Source organism: Microtus pennsylvanicus, chromosome 12 (genome assembly GCF_037038515.1).
Source record: "Microtus pennsylvanicus isolate mMicPen1 chromosome 12, mMicPen1.hap1, whole genome shotgun sequence".
NCBI classification, from domain to species: Eukaryota; Metazoa; Chordata; class Mammalia; order Rodentia; family Cricetidae; genus Microtus; species Microtus pennsylvanicus.
The window spans coordinates 1696881-1715771 of record NC_134590.1 but is presented as its reverse complement, the minus strand read 5'-3'; the positions used below and the strand labels follow the sequence as shown (position 1 = coordinate 1715771).

Genomic DNA, 18891 nt, shown 5'->3' with positions numbered 1-18891 from the left:
TAAAAGAGTCTTGAGCCAAGCAGGCATGATGGGTTAAATCCTAGCATTCAAGAGGCTCTAGTTTGCCTTCTATGATAGGGAAGACTATCACAATTCAAGACCAGCCTAATCTATGCAGCCATGTCTAAGTCAGCCAGAGCTACACATGGGGGACGTTTTCTCAAATCAACAAGAAAAGACACAAGCTCTAACACCCCTCACAACTGCTCCCAATAGAGGAGCTGCTGCCTGGACATGGCGAAGGCAGGGATCTGTACATACTTCTTCTTCTACCTTCTGGTTCTCAAATCTTCAGAAGTTTAAGCAGGGGACTGTGGAACTCTGCCTGTCAGGGCCAATAAACCAACCAAACTATTCAGAATGAGGAGCCACCTGTCATCAAGAGAACCCTCTTGATGTTACAAAGCTGCAAGGGATTCCAGGGTTTAGTTACAAAGCTGCAAGGGATTCCATCAAGGTTCAGTGTAGTGCGCATTTCCAACTGTGAGTCTCCTCTTTCCCCATTGAACAAGCTGTGACAGGAGTGGGTATTCTAGTTTGTCTTCTGCTGTGATAAAACACTGGCCAACAGCAACCTAGGGAGGGAAGGGTTTATTTGACTTTCAGGTTACAGTTCATCACTGAAGGAAGCCAAAACAGGAACTCTAGGCAGGAGCTTGAAGCAGAAACCACTGAGGAATGCTGCTTACTAGCTTGCTCTCTGTGGCTTCCCCAACCTGCTTTCTTCTACAGTCCAGGCCTGCTCAAGGATGGCACCACTCTCCGTGGCCTGGTCCCTTCCACATCAATGCCAGTCAAGAAAATGCCACAGACCTACCCACAGGCCCACATGATAGAGGTGATTATTCACTGTGGTTCTTCCAAGGTGTGGAGGTTTGAATAGGAATGGCCCCCCTGGTTCATATATTTGAATGCTTAGTCATCAGGGTGTGGCACTATTTAAGGATTAGAAGGATTAGGAAGTGTGGCCTTGTTGGAATAGGAGTGGCCTTGTTGGAGGAGTGTGTTACTTTGAGTTTTCTTTGAAAAATTCAAGGTGGGCTTTGAGGTTTCAAAAGCCCATGCAAGACCCCGACTTTCTCTCTATCTCTCTCTTGGCCTATGGATCAGGATTCAGCCCTCAGCTACTGCTCCAAAGCCATGTGTGCCAACATGCTCCAGATATTGTTATAAGAATTGCCTTGGTCATGATGTTTCTTCACAGCAATAGTCACTGAGTGACCCCAGTCTGTATCAAGTTAAACTAAAACCAAACCAACCAGCACAAGAGAATAGCTCAATGGTGAGGCTCGGGCCTATAACATGCTTAAGACCCTGGGGCAGATCACTAGCACTACAAAAAGAAAATGACACTATTATATACATTACAATAGGAAATTTATGGAAGGCCAGGATTTGTTAGAACATTTCCAGTAATGAATGACCAGCAAACCAGAAGCAGCTGCAAGAAAGAACTCTTGAGTATGCTCAACAGGGCAGAAGGCAAGAGTTCTGCCATCCAAGGGTCTCACAAGGCATTCTGGGCTTTAACTTTCTTCATCCTTAATATGAATAGGTTAAATAAAAACTCTTTTCTTCTATCCCTCCCGTAGAGTTGTCATTGTGACTGACAGCTGACGGGAGTCCCCCACAGAAAATGAACTCCCATGCATTCTTGTGGAAGATTCAAAGGCCTTGCTGTGCACAGGCCAGCAGGATCACAAACCATCCACAGCAAACGTCCAACCTCACACACAGCGCCGAGGACGACACTGTTACTACGCTCACTGTTTATCTAGAACTTATGTGAGCAAAGATGCCTTATGCTCCCAGCAACGCACGCATTTAAATCCAACTTCTGCCAGACTTGCTCATGTTGTTTATTTTTATTATATATAAAGGAAATATAAATAGTTGTTTTTTTAAGAACTACCCATTCCACCCTCCTATTCTAAAAACCACATACAATTAATCCTATCCTTGATATCCTTCCTGAGTGTAATGTATTTTTTGTTACCTACTTCGAGCCAACTCAGCGTTAGAGATGGATCATACCTACTGCAGTCTCTTACAGATAGGCAGATTGAGAACTCAGAAGGCTCCATGACTGGTCCTCTACTTCTCCCAGACTGCTTTCCAGCTACAACCGTCCCTGAGTGTGTGCCGTAGCCTGTTCCTATGCGCATCCTGCCTGACTTTCTTCTCTGACCCCACATAGCATCCCAGTGATTCTCTCAACCACCCACAGAGATGGATGCTTCCTTTAAGTTGCTAAGCAACCCCAAGGTCACCAGCTAAGCAGCCCTGGACCAGAATTTGAGCCCAAGTCTGTCTAAATCCACAACCCAAGCTCTTGGCCACTATAAACAGGAGCTGTGCCAGAAATAGCTCCCAATCAAGAAGAAAAAAAGAAAAGGAAAGAAAGGGCCTGTGCAGGTTCCTGTATCACCGTGGACATTGGCCAGGGACAAGGGACAGTTCCTAGCTAACGAGCGCTGACATAGGGACAAGTTACTTTGTTTTGAAGTCAGCATGGCAAGGTCTGGCCAGCAGTTTTGTGTTGCTGCATTCATTAATTTAACAAACATTTAGAAGTAACAATGATGTGTTGGACGCTGGCTCCAGGAGATAAGCACAGGTTAGCAACGCTCTATGGATTCTACCTTCTAGTGGGGAACAGAAGACAAGGTCTGTGAAGGGTTAAAGACACGCTGAGTTTGTTTTAGACAAGTCAGGGAAGCCCTCCCAGGTGAGGTGGAAGTTAAGCAGAGGATAGAGAAACACTGTGACAATCTAAGAAGATGGGGGCAGGTGAGAAGGGAGGCTTACTGCCTAGCCTGACAACTTGAGTTCAATCCAGGAGCCTGAGAGAACCAGCTTCTACAAAGTTGTTTTTTTACCCCTCCCCCACATAGGCACATAAATAAAACACAATAAAAATGAATCTTTAAAAAAGTTTCCTAAGATGGTAAAAACTGGGTATTGTGGTACATATGTGTAATCCCAGTGTACAAGAGGTACATGCAGAAGGTTCTTGAGTTTGAGTCCAGCCTGAGCTACATGAGATGGTAATTTAATTTCCTTCTATGTCTTTCTTGCCTAAAGTAGGACATTTCTTTTCAAAGAAAATAGTACCAAAAGCAAACAAACAAAAACAACCACTCAAGAGACACAAGGTCTGGCTGTCTCCAAGCTATTGTAGCCCCAGGCAGGGCAAATCTGGAAGGTCCCGTGAACTGCCAACAGGATGAGCTCAGAGCCAAAGGAGGATGTCAGGGCCACGATGAAGCTCTGCCTTCGGCTCTCCCAGAGCCCCTTCCTCCAGTGCTGTGTTTATTTTTCACCTTTTTAGCAGAATGGGTTAAAGGACAAACCACAGGCAGAGGGAAACCACAGCCTGTGCCTGATGGAGTGAAATGGAAATCTCCCCAAACCACTTGTACGGCAGGGAGAACCGTCAGTGTTCTCGCCCATGTGGTCTTCAACGCGGCTGTGAAAAATCAGATTCTCCGTCTTCCAGCAGGAGTGTATACCGGACCAGAGCTACCCAATTCTCCACCTTCCAGCAGGACATATAGCGGAGTGTATACTGGACCAGAGCTATCCAAAAATCAGCAAAGGCCTGCATCTTCTAGTTAATTTAATCTTACAACAAACGTTGCAGTTCTGAAGGACTTGCCCCTCGCCAGTCGGCCACTGCTTCACACACAGGAATGCAACAGGGAAGAAAATGTGTGAATCCCGACCCCAGGAGGCTTGGAGACAGAGCGTGAGCATGACACACAACTGTATGTGAGGTGGAGATACATGCTAGGAAGATGAAAGCAGAGAAGGGGAAAGGAAACACGCGTGTGAGTCTTCCACTTGTTTCTTTGTTTTGACCAAGGATCCACAGGAAGTGAGCTTCAGATACCTAGGAGAACAGAATGTTTTCCAAAAGACCCATTTATTAAAGGCTTGGTTCCCCATAGGAGCACCACAAAGAGCAGTAAAGCCTTCAGGAAGGAGGTTACCTAGTGAGAGGCCTTGGACCATTGAGGGCAGGCACCTGAAGAGGTGGCGAGACCTCAGCCTTTTATTTCTTGCCTAGACATAAGGTGAACAATGTGGTTGCCATACTTCCCGCCGTGTGTGCTACCTCACCACAGACAACAGGGCCAGCTCTGAACAAGACCCTCCAAACTGTGAGCCAAGAACCTTCTCTCTTTATTAGGACCATCTCAGCTACGTGGCTATGGTGATGAAAAGATGACTGAAAAGCTCAATGCTGATCCAGGAAAGTCCTCAGGAAGAAAAGCCAAAGCAATGAAAGTTTCTCACGAGCTATTGAGAGACGACATCTCCAAGACGAACATGTGAAGAGCTAGGGACAGAGAGAGCCTGGAAGGGGGAGCTGGGAACGCTAGACAGGTGGTGACAGAAGGACCTGGGTGTGGGCACACGTGGCACACTGGGGAAACACCATGAGGTTCACAAGAAGCAGAGGGAGGAGGCAGAGAAGGGCTGAAAGTTACTGACCACGCAGTCCACGCTACGGAGAACAGAGTCACAGGGGCCGCACAGAGCAAGAGGCACAGATGGCCTGAGAAGATGGCGGTGACAGATGTAGACAGCATGAAAACCAGCTCGGTGATGATGGGAAGTCCTGGGGGTGGAGGAGAGAGTGTTATCTGCGGAGATTTGCTGGGTTAAGACCACATCCATGGACCCGGGGGAAAAAAGCAAGACCGAGATGCTAGCTTGGTTTCTGGTGCCATTACTGACATGAAAAGTGCAAAAGAGAAAACTGTGGGCCACAGAATAGCACAGTACACTAGAAGGAGGGTTTAATTTAACAAGAAGACCTGTTTGAACCACATGCGACTACCTCCGGCCGAGTCTAAACGAGAGAGCTAGACGTGTGTAGAATAGATATGGCCATTGAACATGGAAATATGAACACTTAAATGTAGGCTGAGAAGAAGAAAGAAGGGACGAGGAAAGAGCTAATGGTTCTGATGTCCCCACCAAAACTTACACTGAAATTTAATCCCTATATGAGGGATCAAGAGATGGCAATAAAGTGAGGTCGTCAAGCGAGGGCCCTGACCCTGACTACAGCTTTCCGCAGAGAGACACCTGAGCTGGGACACTCTGTTTCCCCTCCCGTCGCCTGGAGATGCTGTGGAGCCCAACAGCAACAAGCACCTTATCACCATGGTCTCCCAGCCAGAAGCATGAACTGAGAAAACCTTCATTCTGTATAAATCACTCGGTCTTAGAAATTCGGTTGTAGCGACAGAAAATGGGTTAACGCTAAAGCTACACACAGGGGCTCAGTACTGAAAGGGAAGCCTGAAGAGAGGTCAGGAACTCAACAGAGAAGACAGGAGAGCTGGTTCTGAGAAAACCACAGAAGGGAACATGGAGGGAAGAGAAGAGCAGAAGCAAGCAGCAGGCTGGGACAGTGTTCTGATGAGCAACACACTGGGTGTGAGCTACTGGAGCAGAAAAGAGGTTCATGGCCACCTGGGTCTCCTGAGCCCACTGATCCTACAACCAGCAGCAAGCACTCCAACACGACTAGCAGCTGGGCTTGCGTTGTAGTTCAGTTGACAGAGTGCATGCCTAACACAAAGTCCTGGGTTCAAGTCCCAGTACCACATTAACCAAGCCTGGTGATGCATGTCTGTAATCCCAACATCGGGGAGATCAGAAGTTTAGATCATCCTCTGCTACACTTGACTTTGAGGCCAGCCTGAGAGATGTGAGCCTCTGTGTTCAGAAAGAAAGGCAAAGCTAGGGGCTGGAGAGATGGCTCAGAGGTTAAGAGCACTGACTGCTCTTCCAGAGGTCCTGAGTTCAATTCCTAGCAACCACATGGTGGCTCACAACCATCTGTAATGAGATCTGGTATCCTCTTCTGGCCTATAGGCAGGATACTGTATAAATAAATTATTTAATTAAAAAAAAAGAAAGGCAAAGCTAGCTGTGTCTGCCCAGTGTGAAGGACGATGTGTTCGTGGCATCATTTAGCTACTTATACATCCTGTCTCCCTCATCTTCTCACTCTTGGGTCCCACATTTCCTCCCCCGCTTCCTGTACCGCTGAGCCTAGACACTACAGGAAAGAATGGGGAGAGTGTGTGGAACACTGTAGGACCTTGCACACTACCTTGGCACTGTGAGGACAGGAAAACACCAGCCGGGTCCCAGAACCCCTGACACCTTAGAACCTCCGAAAAGCTGCCTAGCTGCTTGCTCTTCTGTTCTCTGAGAAACACGGGAACCAAACGTCGATCCTAAACTTGTTTCTAATTTCTGGTACAGAGAAGCACTTGAGGGGCATCTGAAAGCGAGCAGAAAACCCAGCAGATTCCTGAAGGCATGTAGCGACGTTCCTTTGTCTTTTCCACTACAACGACAGCCCCACACCCAGGTGATCATTTTTATTGGCTTAATTTTGGATATCTGTGCATGTGGGGGGGGGGGTGCATAACTTGAGCCAGATATTTTTGGAGAACAGTGTCATCTTTGGGATGACATCCTAAGAGTTGCCAGCGGTAGCCTCACAACCTCAACAAGCCTTACAGCTCCTGCCTGCAGACCTCCTGACTTGCTAGCAGTCCCATCCTGTGACACAACAGGGAAGCTTTCTCCAGCCACCCCACCCCTTCTCCCAGCCTCCTGGGCCAGTTAAACTCCGAAGAACCCTGCTCTGAGTTCAACGAGCCCCCATTCAAACCCTATTCAGCAAGGTTATCTATCTGAGACGTTTTCTGGAGGCGTTTTCAAGAACTCAGCAGAACTCCTTCTAAAGGAAATCTCTTTCTTTAAGCCCACACACTGCATCAAAATAAAACCGTGAACAGACACTCTAGCAAAGGAGACACAGATGCCACAAACCGAAAAGCCATCAGCGCGGAATACGGCACATAGGGCCCTCCTTCCTGGGCTGCTGTGGAAAACATCAGGAACCCAACTGCAGTTAATAATGAGTAGACAGGGTACAGCCCTCTCATCCCAAAATGGGCTGTTACTCATGCAGGATTCATGGTTCAAAAGGCATGTTACGGATATATGACCATAACCCTCTCTCTAAAGTCATAAAACCAAAACAAAGGAAGAAAAGAAGGAAGGAAGGAAGGAAGGAAGGAAGGAAGGAAGGAAGGAAGGAAGGAAGGAAGGAAGAAAAATGAAGAGGGACGTCTGGCAGAAGAGGCCTTGACAGAAGGAGGTAGACCCCAAGAGTCAAGCAGCACATTCAGAAAATGAGAGACTTCTCCCCACACAGGGAAGACCTGTACTGCATTGATGCTCAGCCCACGTTATGACTCAACGGTGTTTTCCCTCCCAGTCAAACCGAGTTTGTCAGCCCACTGTACAAAGCCATGCAAGAGAAAGAGGCCCGTACCCTTTCTGGATACTAAGAAGTCTCTGTGTTTGAGTGTTTTGTTTTAAAAGAATAAAAGCCACAAAAGAGATAACTCCCCATAACAGAGTGAGGATTGCACCATGATATTTATTTAGGCTTTGTGTCAAAGTGTCTCGCCTCAAATAACCTTCCCAATGTGAAAGGGGAAAAAAGTCATATTCTGCTCCGGCGATTACTGCACAGTTAGACAATTATGAAGTGAAATCTGCAAACAGTCACCAGCATGGTGTTGTATCCAAGGGCCAACATCATACTGTCAAAACACATAAATTGCTAAAGATGCTAACAGGGTGACAGAAGCCAGAGGGACTTGTCACACACAAAATGGAATTAAGTATTCATCAAGTTTCCATGAAAAAAAAAGCTAAAGAAGAAAAAAATAAAAAGAAATCCAACATTGTGCCAGACCCTCCACATGGGCCATCAGCGTAGCCAGCACTTCGCTCCCAGGGCAATCTGATCGACAAGAAAGGTCCAAGGATCCATTCCCAGGCTGCTTTCTAGAGAGGTTTATTTTGTTGTTGTTTTCTCCAGGAATTAATCAAGGGAAATGCGTTTTCGCAAACGGTCCTTCTGTAATTTTATACAAAAACCCGACCTTCGACATATGCCAAAGAAATGAACTATTTGTTCTCGGTGTGAAGGGAAATAGACATTTTTGTATTATCCTTTCTTAAAGCCTGAAGACTTAATCTAAATGATTAGTCTGGTGACATCAAATCTGAAATAAAAATGAAACTTGCCCACCGTCACATGTCACTCGAGAGTCCTTTGCCCAGATTTGGGAGACGGTTTTGATTTTGGGGGGGGGGTTGTTTGCTTGTTTGTTTGTTTGGTTTTTGTTTTTGTTTTTTAAGACAGGGTCTATGTAGCCAGCTGGCCTCAAACTCATTGTGGATATTATCTTGAACTCCTAATTCTTCTGCCTCTACCTCACAAGAACTACGGTTATAGGCATACAACACATGCTGGGCTAACAGCATACACAAGTGCACACATATACACACCACACACGCACACACACACGTGTGCACGGGCAAACACCATATGATAATTCTCATCAGCAGATGCACTCGGATAGCCTAAAGGCATAGTTCCAGGCCTCTGCTGCAGGATCTTCTTAAATACAGACTCCATGCCTCATAACTAGTTGTTAACCTGTATCAGCCTCCATCTCTGTTCTGAAAAAATGAAGGGGGAAAATGCAGAATGAGGTCCAAACAAGAGTAGCCTCAGGCAGAATTTATATGAATACTGCATCAAAACAAAAATATTACACTCTTGAGAGAGCTGGAGATCCAAATAACTGGTCCCTAAGGTGGAGAGGGAGCATGCTTGGAGATCCATGCTGAGTCCAAGTAAGTCACTTAACAAGTGAACTGTGATTTCAGCACTATAAAGACAAGACATCTAGAGATAGACAGGGCCCAGGACATGGACCCAGATTCTTTCTGTACAGTTTCTCTAGGTGGTTGGTTTATGTCATCCGGACTAGAAACTGAACAGGTTAACAACAGTTTGTTTTGACAAAATGCTACAAAGAAGCGGTGTTATTTCACACGTGAGGTTGGAAGACAGGGAAACCAGAACTTCCTGCCACCGCTGGGCTTGCTTCCACTGACACAGACGCCTCGTTGAATGTCACTCATTGATGTGTTGCTCAAATTCTAGTCAGTCTTAATACTAAAAACCCCGAGTCAGATATAGGAGTCAATGCTGGAGGATCAGAGAAGTTCTTACCTCTCCCAATGCTCGACCAAATGGGAGATCCTGTCCGCAGACTGTCTCCTCCTCAGACTCCTCCCGCCTTCTAGTCCTCTCTCTGTCCAGCCATGTCACCCCTGTCTCCACCTCCCTAGTGCTGGGATTAAAGCCATGCACCACCACTGCCCAGCTTCTACTGGCTTAGCTCTACACTCTGATCTTCAGGCAAGCTTTATTTGTTAAATCACAAATAAAATATCACTACACTGGTGTTCCTTATTTGGGGGTGGGGTCTCAAATGCATAAGGCCGCAAACCCCACCTCCTCAACATAACAATCACAATAGTAACAATAAATGTTTCCACATAACCTAGGCTGGTTTTCATATTCCCAACAGTCCACACTCCTGAGGAAGTGAAAAATTACTTTTGAGTTAAAGACCTCTAAGAACATGAACCTAACCAGACATGTAAACTTCAAAAAACAGTTAAGGTTTTTGAATGTGAGAAAAAAAAAATCAATGTTTGAAAGCATAAGAAAATAAGGAACTGGCTGAAATAGCTATTAAAATTCTTATTTAAAACTGCCTGCGGTGGAAAGGCTGTCCTCCATTAACCAATAAATGTAGCCATCATCATTTTCCATCCAGTAGCCCTGAGACTAGAGAAAATACACATTAAAATGACTTATAGAGGTGCTGGAACAATAGGCACACAGCAACAGGCACAGTCTGCACTCAAAGGACACAGGGTGGCTCACCAACATCTGCAACTCCAGTTCCAGGGGATACATCACCCTCCTCTGACAACCAGGCATGCACAAGGTTCACATACATGCATAGGGCAGATGTGTGTACATGCACACACCCCAAAAAAGGAAATTTAATGATTATCAAGAACAGGGTTAATTCAAAACAACAAAAACACAGAGGTGATGTGTGTGCTGTTGTAACATTACCACTCAGCTGCCCGCTCTAAAGTCTACCTGTCTGTCCTTGGTGTAAAACACCTTTCACAGACTCGTAGAATTTTAAGACCACACAGGACTTCCCTGGGCTTTTAGGCAGGCAGACTGATTGATTGATTGATTGATTGATTGATTGATTGCCTGATTTGGTTTTTTTGAGACAGGGTTTCTCAACAGCCCTGGCTGTCCTGGAACTCACTCTGTAGACCAGTCTGGCATCAAACTCTGCCTGCCTCTGTCTCCCAGATGCTGAGATTAAAGGCGTACATTACGACAGCCTGGCTGGCAGGCAGATTTTTATAAATTAAGTTTGTATGCAAAAGGAAAAGACTAATTCCTCTGAGTATTAAAAAAGAAGGAGACAACAGTTTCCTTCCAGCAAACTAGTTTTGCCACGTGTATGCTCTTCTGTGAGAAAGCCTTGGCATCCTCAGACCATTGTGACCCCGGCTATCAGAAGACGTTATTCTAATTTCCCGAGCTCCAAAGCCCGGAAACAGGGACTGATTAGAGGGGGGAGGGGCTGATAAACATTTGTGAGATGAGTAAAGTAGATCAAAGAATGGAAGACTAACGGAGACCCTGGAAAACCGCGAGTCTGTAGTGTCAAATGCAGGCTGCGAGCTAGGAAAGTGGCTAAATTCTAAAGTGATTTAAAATAGGTCCCATTTGACCCTAACAGCTAATATAAAGTTAAACCTTTAAAATAAGATACACAAGAAACAAGACCTGCCAATGGAACTACAAAGACGGAAAACTTTTACTTAATCAAAAATACTCAGTTTGACTGACTTACAAGCATGTTGATTCTTAGATATTTTATAAGCATATTTGCAGGCATAGTTGCCTAAACACACCACAGACATAGTGGTACACATGATAAGATTTTTCAGTACTGACACACAGGTAAAGGACCCTGATCCAAAAATCCAACATCCAAAATGTTCCGAAATCCAAAACTTTCTCAGGACAAACATGACCCCCACAAGTGGAAAATTTACACTGATCTTGTGTAACTAGCCAGAGTAATAATGGAACTACACTAAAAACATCGTATGGAACTACCTTTATGGTCTATATGACACCCAAATTATGTTTGGATTTGGGTCACCTCTCCCAAGAGATCAATATGTATATGCAGATATGAAATCCAGAGCCCTTTTACCCCACCCCCACCCCCAAGCACTTTTGCTCAGGGAACCCAACGTGTATCGAAACAAACGTGTCTAGAGAATGCACAGCTATGTAAAAGGAACATGGGATAATGAACGCACTCTTACTGTCTCGAATTTGGAAGGTGATAATGAAAGATAATGAAGACGGTACTGAATTCATCAGCCTCCCCAAGAAGTTCATTTATGCAGTTTTATACATGAGACAAATAGGGGTCACTACGAAAGGATTCACAAATGGATCTCTTTGGGTTGCCAGTTCTCCTAAACAACCTGAAATATTATTCAAACAACACAAAATTACACAGGCACACATCTCAAGGAAAGCAAACTAGAAGAAAAAGAGAGAGACACCCTACAAGCCACTGTAAACACATTTAACATTCAGGCCCAGACCTCAGGATCATCCTGCTTTTAACCAGTTTAAAATAACCCACCCCTCCACAGAAAGCAGCTTAGTTATTTTGCTAGATAAAGCTACAACATTTTCCATTTCTGAAATATATAGTACATACAGTAAAGCAAGTTTAGGTGCCTGCAGGACATCAGTAAGTACGCTATGCTCCCTCTACTGGCCAATGTTAAAAAGAACAATGAATTTCCCAGGGGATTGGCCTTTGAAGTGCTGGGGTTCAAAACACTGTTGATGACTTTATCTTTTTTTAATGTATATCTCTTACCCAATAGCTAAGCAAAGCTGATGTGGGGTGGTCATATTCCATCACAATAGAAATTTTAAAGTTAACAGCAATGCCAAGAGTAAAAAATATGCTGAAGCCTTGAAATGCTAAACAATGCAGAATCCAAGCCAAAAGCGGGGGACATCAAGAAACAAGAGCAACATCCTCTAGCTGACACAATTGCATGAAATCAACTCCTCCTTAATGGCCCTTCAGGGGGTAAGAATTATTTCCCTACCTCCTGCGCCAACCTCAAGCTGCTTCCTAAGGAAGCCTAGTGGCCTTGATCAACAACGTATGGTAGATTAATAAAAGCAAGGATTAACACAAGTCGGGGTTCTATTTATAATTATCTAGAGCCAGGCTCAGGGGAGCTGGGCTTTGGCCCCTGCAAAGGTCGTGTATGATCACCTAAATTAATCACAGATAATTAGTATTTCAAAAGATGCATTCAACTCAAACAGGAAGCTAAGCAAGACAGAGGGCCAAAGATTTACTGCCGCTTGCTGCTTCCCGCCAGGACCAGGGCAGCTCTTGGATTAAAACTAACAGAAAGCTGTTATATCACCTTGGGCAAGTGACTTAGCCTCTAGCGGCTGCAGTCTGGCACGCGAACTGTAAAATGGGTCTACTAAAATCACAAGATTTTAACCAGAGTTGGTGTGGAACTTAAGCCTGACTGCTGCCTTGGAGACATTATGGAGCACACAGTAGTGAACCCATATACTCCCATTTTATTACCCCAAAAGAACCAGCTGAGTTCTCCCTGAAGTAGCCAACTACGGTCTAAACGACCATTCCAAGGATATTAAAGGATCACGATATGGTGTTTTTGTTTTGGTTTGGGTTTTGTATGTTGGAAACTTCTATCAAGCCTTTCAGTTCTGCGAAGGAAGAAGAAACTTTAAAACGCCTGATTCCCCATCTCTATCTGTCACTCGCTGGATCCCTCACCGCAGGGCGCAGCACGCGGCGCTAACACCTGTGCACCGCTCCGCGCGGTCCTCGTCCTGAACATCTGTGCACTCCTGCAGCCTCAAAGCCACCCTGCAGGACCCAGTCCCCCCTGCCCTTAGCTAGCGAGTGGGGCGACTGTTGGCACCCACATCTAAGCCGCCAGGTTCTACTCTGCCGAGGTAGTTCAGGCTTGGCACGCAGGCTGTCTGCACTTCTCTCCGGGTGCCGTAAAGTGGAACAAATGCCCTAATAAGCGCAACTCTGCAAGCTGATTCTTCTAGCAACATCCAAGAGTCCCGAGTTTGTGCCAACCAAGTTCACACACCGAGAGAGCCTCTAACATCAACGGGAGCGAGGCTGGGTTAACCCGGGCGTCCTCCCCGCGCCAGGGCGCGGCCGGCAGGGACCCGGGGCTGGCTTGGGCGCGCGTGTCCTGCGACCGCGGCCTCTGCTATCCATCACGGTCGAGTGCCCACCCACGCTGTCACGCGCCGGGAGGGTAGTGGCCTGTATGCCCCGCACAGGACTAGGAAACCGCGGAGAGAAATAGCGAAGGCGGCGGTGGGGAGCTCCTCCCCTGCGCTGCCCACTCGGGACCGCCGCGGATCCCTGTTCCGCTCAGCGTCAACCCGGCCGGATCAAAGCCAGGTCCCGAGCTCGAGGTCCTGGGTGGCCGGAGCAAACCCTAGAAGCAACAGTGCACAGCCTGCACAGCAGGGAACCAGGCGCAGAGCCCGCACATACCTCGTAGGCTGCGTGTCCGGGAACCGATCGTCCGCCGCGAAGTGGGGGAGCAGCCGAGACGAGTCCCCGCGCCCTGCGTGCGCAGGCGGCCGCCAGTTCAGCAGGCGCAGCTCAACTGCGCCATCCGGACCCCGCCGGGGACTTTCACCTCCTGCCGGGAGCTCGCGGAATAGCGCAGCGAAAGTGGCCTGGCAGGACAGCAGCCCGCTTCCCCCTCGTCCCTCTCTCTCTCACTGCCAGGGAGGAGGAAAGTGGCGCTCAGCGTCCCCGAAACCCTGGATCACCCCCATCAGGCCCGTGCGGCGCCCTCGCTCGGCCGCGCACACGCGCGGGCGGGGTCGGGCGCGCAGCCACAGCAATCAGCGCATAGGGGGAAGGGCGCCGCGGGCCGCGGGGGCTCGGCCGCCTAGAAACTCCTCCTTCTGCCCCTCCTCTCCTGCTGATGGATGAGCCCAGAGAGCCTGCTCTAGCCTGCGCGTCCCTTCGGGCAGAGAAGTCTGAAGCTGAAAGAAGGGAAAGGAAGTCAGGGAGCAGCCCGGGATGAGGTGGCGGGTGGGGAAAGAGTGGGGAACCGGTACTGGCTGCCACTCCCTGAATCCTTCAAACTACCAGGGCTCTGGAGAAGACATGGGCTTTATTTGGTTGTGGTTTTTGATTTATATATAATTTTTTATCTCAGATAAGCCCGCTCCCCATCGTAGTCTCTCCGCACACATTCATTCTGCCCCAGTTGGTTTTATTTTCCAATTCTGATTATCAAAAGATACGTTCCGGTAGCGTAGACAGGGTCTTGCCTTCTCCTTTTTACAGGATGGCGCAGTGCGTCTTTGCAAAGCGTCTTCCCCAGCTGTTGTCGCTGCGGATGTAAAGGATAGGTGAGCTCGCAAGGTCTTGCTCGCTTGTGCCCGTGAACTGCACCTGTAAGACTTAAGTGCGGTCAGTGCAATCACCAACACAAATTTGATACTCCTATTTACACTTCGCTTTCCAATTCAAAGTGAATCGCCCTTTGGAGCTGTAGCTCCAATAGTAAAGTGTATAAACACACACAGAACCCTGGGTTTGATCCCAGCACCACGTAGAACCCAAGCATGGAGGCAGGTTCAAAACCTGTCCCTTAGAAGACCCTGACTATAAAAAAATAATAAACTAAGAGTGTGTGTGTGTGTGTGTGTGTGTGTGTGTGTGTGCGCGCGCGCGCGCTCAGAACACAACTACCTCCCGTCCCATCACATGGGGCCTAGGAATCCAGCTGAGGTCGCTCTTCAGGCTTGGCACTGAAGATGCAGTGTCACCAGCCACTTCACGGGAAACTCTAACAGGTGTTATGGCAGATGGGGTGACTGTGAAATGACGGCTTCAAAGACAAGTTTCCAGTCTTAACTGCTTCTGGATATCCAGGGAACCTTGCACAAGTCAGTCATTCCAGCTAGACTTCCTCCCAAAGTGCAGGGATCTCAGGCTTTTAACCACAGAATTGAATAGTAGCCCCGCTCCCTTGAGTAGGTCTCCTGTGACTTAGGCCAGCCTCCATCTCCTTAAGCAGAGCTTGAACTCTCCAATCTCTGGCTTCTGCCTTCCAGTTCCCAAGTTCAAGGATTAGAGGTGTGGGCCAGCCAGCACACCCACCTGAGGAGATGTCTCATAAAATGACTTACATTATTTCTATTTTCACTTTGTGATGGGGCCTCACGTAGCCCAGGCTGGCGCGGAACTGACTGCAGAGCCCAGGATGACTTGGAACTTCTGATCCTCCTGCCTCCACCTACTGAATCCTGGGAAAATCACAGGCATGAGCCACCACAGGGCATCTGATTTGACGTGGCCGGGATGGACAAGGGGCTTCATGTGTGTTAAGCAAGGACTCCCCTGACTGACTGGAAGTAAATTGGCAGCTGGAATGTTATTGGAATCCACTGTTTTTGAGAAAACAGGAAATATTTCTTTATGTTTCATTACAGCGATCCATTGACAAAGGTTAATATCATTAATCAGATTCGTTACTATGAAAGTCTCTTGGTTTCCTATCTGTGGTGGTTGGGTGGGAAATGTCCCCAGTTGGTGGTGCTTTTTGGGGAAGTTATGGAGAAGTGGCAATGCGTGGTGTAGCTTAGCTGGAGGAAATGCATCACTGGGGGAGGGGCTATCCCTGAGCTTTTACAGTTCAATCTGTTTGGTGTTTGACATTAAAGATGTTCTCTCTCATCTTCCTACTCTTGTGGACATTGGTGACGTTTGCTACCGATTCCAGGGGTCAACCTAAGGCGCGGGCATCAGGTGCCTTTGCCTGCTATCTCGCTGTTGAAATGTCAGCATTTGTTGCCATAAGAGACCATCTTCTTTTGGTCTGAGATAGTATCTTGATATATTTCTTTGATCATTTTTTTTCCTTCTCAGTTTTTGTTTGTTTGTCTTTTGTGTTTGTTTGATTTGAGGCAGGGTCTTAACTATCCCAGTTTGGCCTCTGACCTCCTAGGTAACAGAATGACCATGAACTCCATGAACTACCGATCCTCTTGTCTTCACCTCTGGGGAGTCTGGGCATGAGCCACCATGTATCCGAGACTTCACATATGGTAGACAAACATTTAAGCTAAACCTCCAGTGCCCCACCCCCCCATCTCTTTTAGTTTTTCAAGACAGGGTTTCACTGTGTAGCCCTGGCTGTCCTGGAACTCACTCTGTAGACCAGGCTGGCCTAAAACTCAGAGATTCACCTGCCTCTGCCTCCCAAGTGCCAAGATAAAAGGCAGGAACCACCAATCCCCACTGTGTGGGCAGAGACTGCTCATTTATTTCCCAGCTGCTCATACCTGAATAATCTCACAGCACTGTTTGGCCAGTAGCTTAAGTGTATTCCTAGCTAGCTCTTACATCTTAAATTAACCCATTTCTATTATTTTGTATTTTAAGCACAAGGCTTGTGATTTACTGGTAAGGTTCCAGGGTGTCTGTCTCCTTCCGCAGCTACATGGCGTCTGTTTAACTCCACCTACTCTCTCTCTATCTCTTTCAGTCTGTCTACATTCTGCCCTGCTATAGGCCAAAGCAGCTTTATTTATTAACCAATAAAAGAGATACATATACAGAAGGACCTTCTACATTACCATTAGTCAATAGTTTAAGCTTTTAAAACTTTTTTTGGAGAATTTTATTCTTGAATACATAATTTCTATACCTCCCTCTTTCTCTTCCAGCTCCTCCTGTGTTCATTCCCCCACTCCCTCTCAAACTCATGATCTTTATTTATTGTTTACACACACAGAGAGACACACACATAGACACACACACAGACATATACAGAGGCACACCAACATAGACACACAGACACAGAGACACATACACATATAGACACACACAGACACACACACGTAGACACACAGAGAGACACACAGACACATACAGACACACAGAACCTGCTGAGTCTGTTTAGTGTTGCTCCTGTAAGTGTGTGTTTGAGGCTGGCCACTCAGAATTGAACAACCTACCAGGGGGCTCCCCCTGAGAAGACTGATTCTTCTCTCTTTGCAGCCGTTCATGGCCTGGAGCCCTTCATCCAAGGGTAGGGCTTTGTGACCTTTCCCCTATCCACGCTGGCATTCCAACCGGTGCTGTCATTGTGCAGGTCTTATTTAGGCAAACAAATGGCCCCTCCACTCCCAAGAGGAACTGTAAACAGAGAACTGACATTTTTTGGAAGCATACGTTATCTTATTTGCACAAGAAATGCTTGACAGCAGAGTCCCAATGATTTACAGAGCCCTGGAGTGGTGCCTCCCCTAAGCAGGGACCCACTCTTAAACTGACTCACATCTCATGGCATGTCTCCAGATCCCCCTGATAAGCAGACAACTGAACAGATACATAATGACCTGGTTGTCAGTAACATATGCTTTAGGTGCATCCCGCCCTTGCAGAACTGCAGTCTTCTGAGAGACTCCGTCATGTTAAACTCTTGCAGTTGTTTCTCATTTCCATAAGTCCTCACATAGAACTCCATTTACTTATACTTTAGAAATTTAATTCACTGGACCTTTGACTAGGTCTGGGGATGTAGCTCTGTTGATAAGGTATGGAAGAAGCCCTGGGTTTTATCTTTAGCACCACGTACACAGGGCAGAATAGCAGATGCCTGTATTCCCAGTACATGGGAGGTGGAGAGAGGATGGGTCAGAAATGCAGGGATATCCTTGCCTGTGAACAATCATGCGGCCAGCCTGAGTGCCGTGAGGCCTGGCAGAGAACAGCAAAGAAGCTGTTCCCTGATCCGCACTTCACCAAGTATAAAATGATACACAGAGAGGTTTGGTCACTTACCAGCAAGTGGCTGAGGGGGTGACTCCCTGACTCCAGAATCCATCTTCAGAGTCTGTACTTTGTACCACAGGTGACAAGGAGCCCCTTTTCAGTGACAGAAAGTCTTGTTTTGGTTTTTTAAAGCTCAATTCTTTGGCAGCTTCACAAGATAAAGAGTTTGTGGACTGGAACTGGTGCCTTCCACTAGCACAGAAAAGCAGGCCCCTTTCACCCAGTTACAAATAAAGTTTGTCAAGCACGGCGAGCTGCTTGGGGGAAATTGCACAACTATTCTGAAGAATGCGTGGCGGGACACAAACCAAATGCTGCTCTGCAACTGTGGGGACAGAATGCGGTCCACGGACCCCAGTGGACAGGCTCACCCTCTGCTCAGCTGGCCTGTTGTCACAGGCAGCTATATGACGTCATTTCGAGGGTCCGCTCCCAAAGACACCAGTGCACACTTGCAAGTGTTTCGTATGGCATCGAAATCGAAGGCAAAGATCCAGAGCCACGTTTTTCCATATCTGTTTCTGAGACTGGCCTGATAAAATATGCAACAGGCAAATTTCCAATTAATGAAGAGAGATTACTTCCGAACGAGCCTGCATGCAGGGCAGAGGGCCAGAAAACACCTGTCTGGGACCTGGGTGATTCCTGCCAGGGGAGTGAAAGAGTGGAGAGGATTCCCTTGCTAATAAAACTCCAGCCTCCACCAACTTGCCAGGTCCTGAGACTTCAGAATTCAACTGCCTTCAATGTCCCCACAGCAGGGGTTCTGATGAAGCCAGAAAACTTGTACCATTTCAAAGTAAGAGCAACCCCACCTGGGATCTTTGTGGTCTCCGCCCAGCAGATGGGGGTTGGGATGGGGGGGTGGGACTTGCTCTCACTTGTAACTGAAAGCTGGAACCAAAAGGGGACCACACACACCTGCCCCTTTCCACAGCAAAGAACTAGCCCTTCTTTGCTTAATCTT

At 47.1% G+C, this 18891-nt stretch overlaps 1 protein-coding gene across 1 annotated transcript in view; it reads right to left on the bottom strand.

The window, feature by feature from the left end:
• The window catches only part of Tgfbr3 (transforming growth factor beta receptor 3), a 171993-nt gene extending 158043 nt beyond the window's left edge, over window positions 1–13950 (bottom strand). The window contains exon 1 of the mRNA XM_075942916.1: window positions 13617–13950. The gene's annotated coding sequence lies outside the window, so the exon portion shown is untranslated. The remainder of the gene's footprint in view (window positions 1–13616) is intronic.
• Between the last annotated feature and the right edge of the window lie 4941 nt (window positions 13951–18891).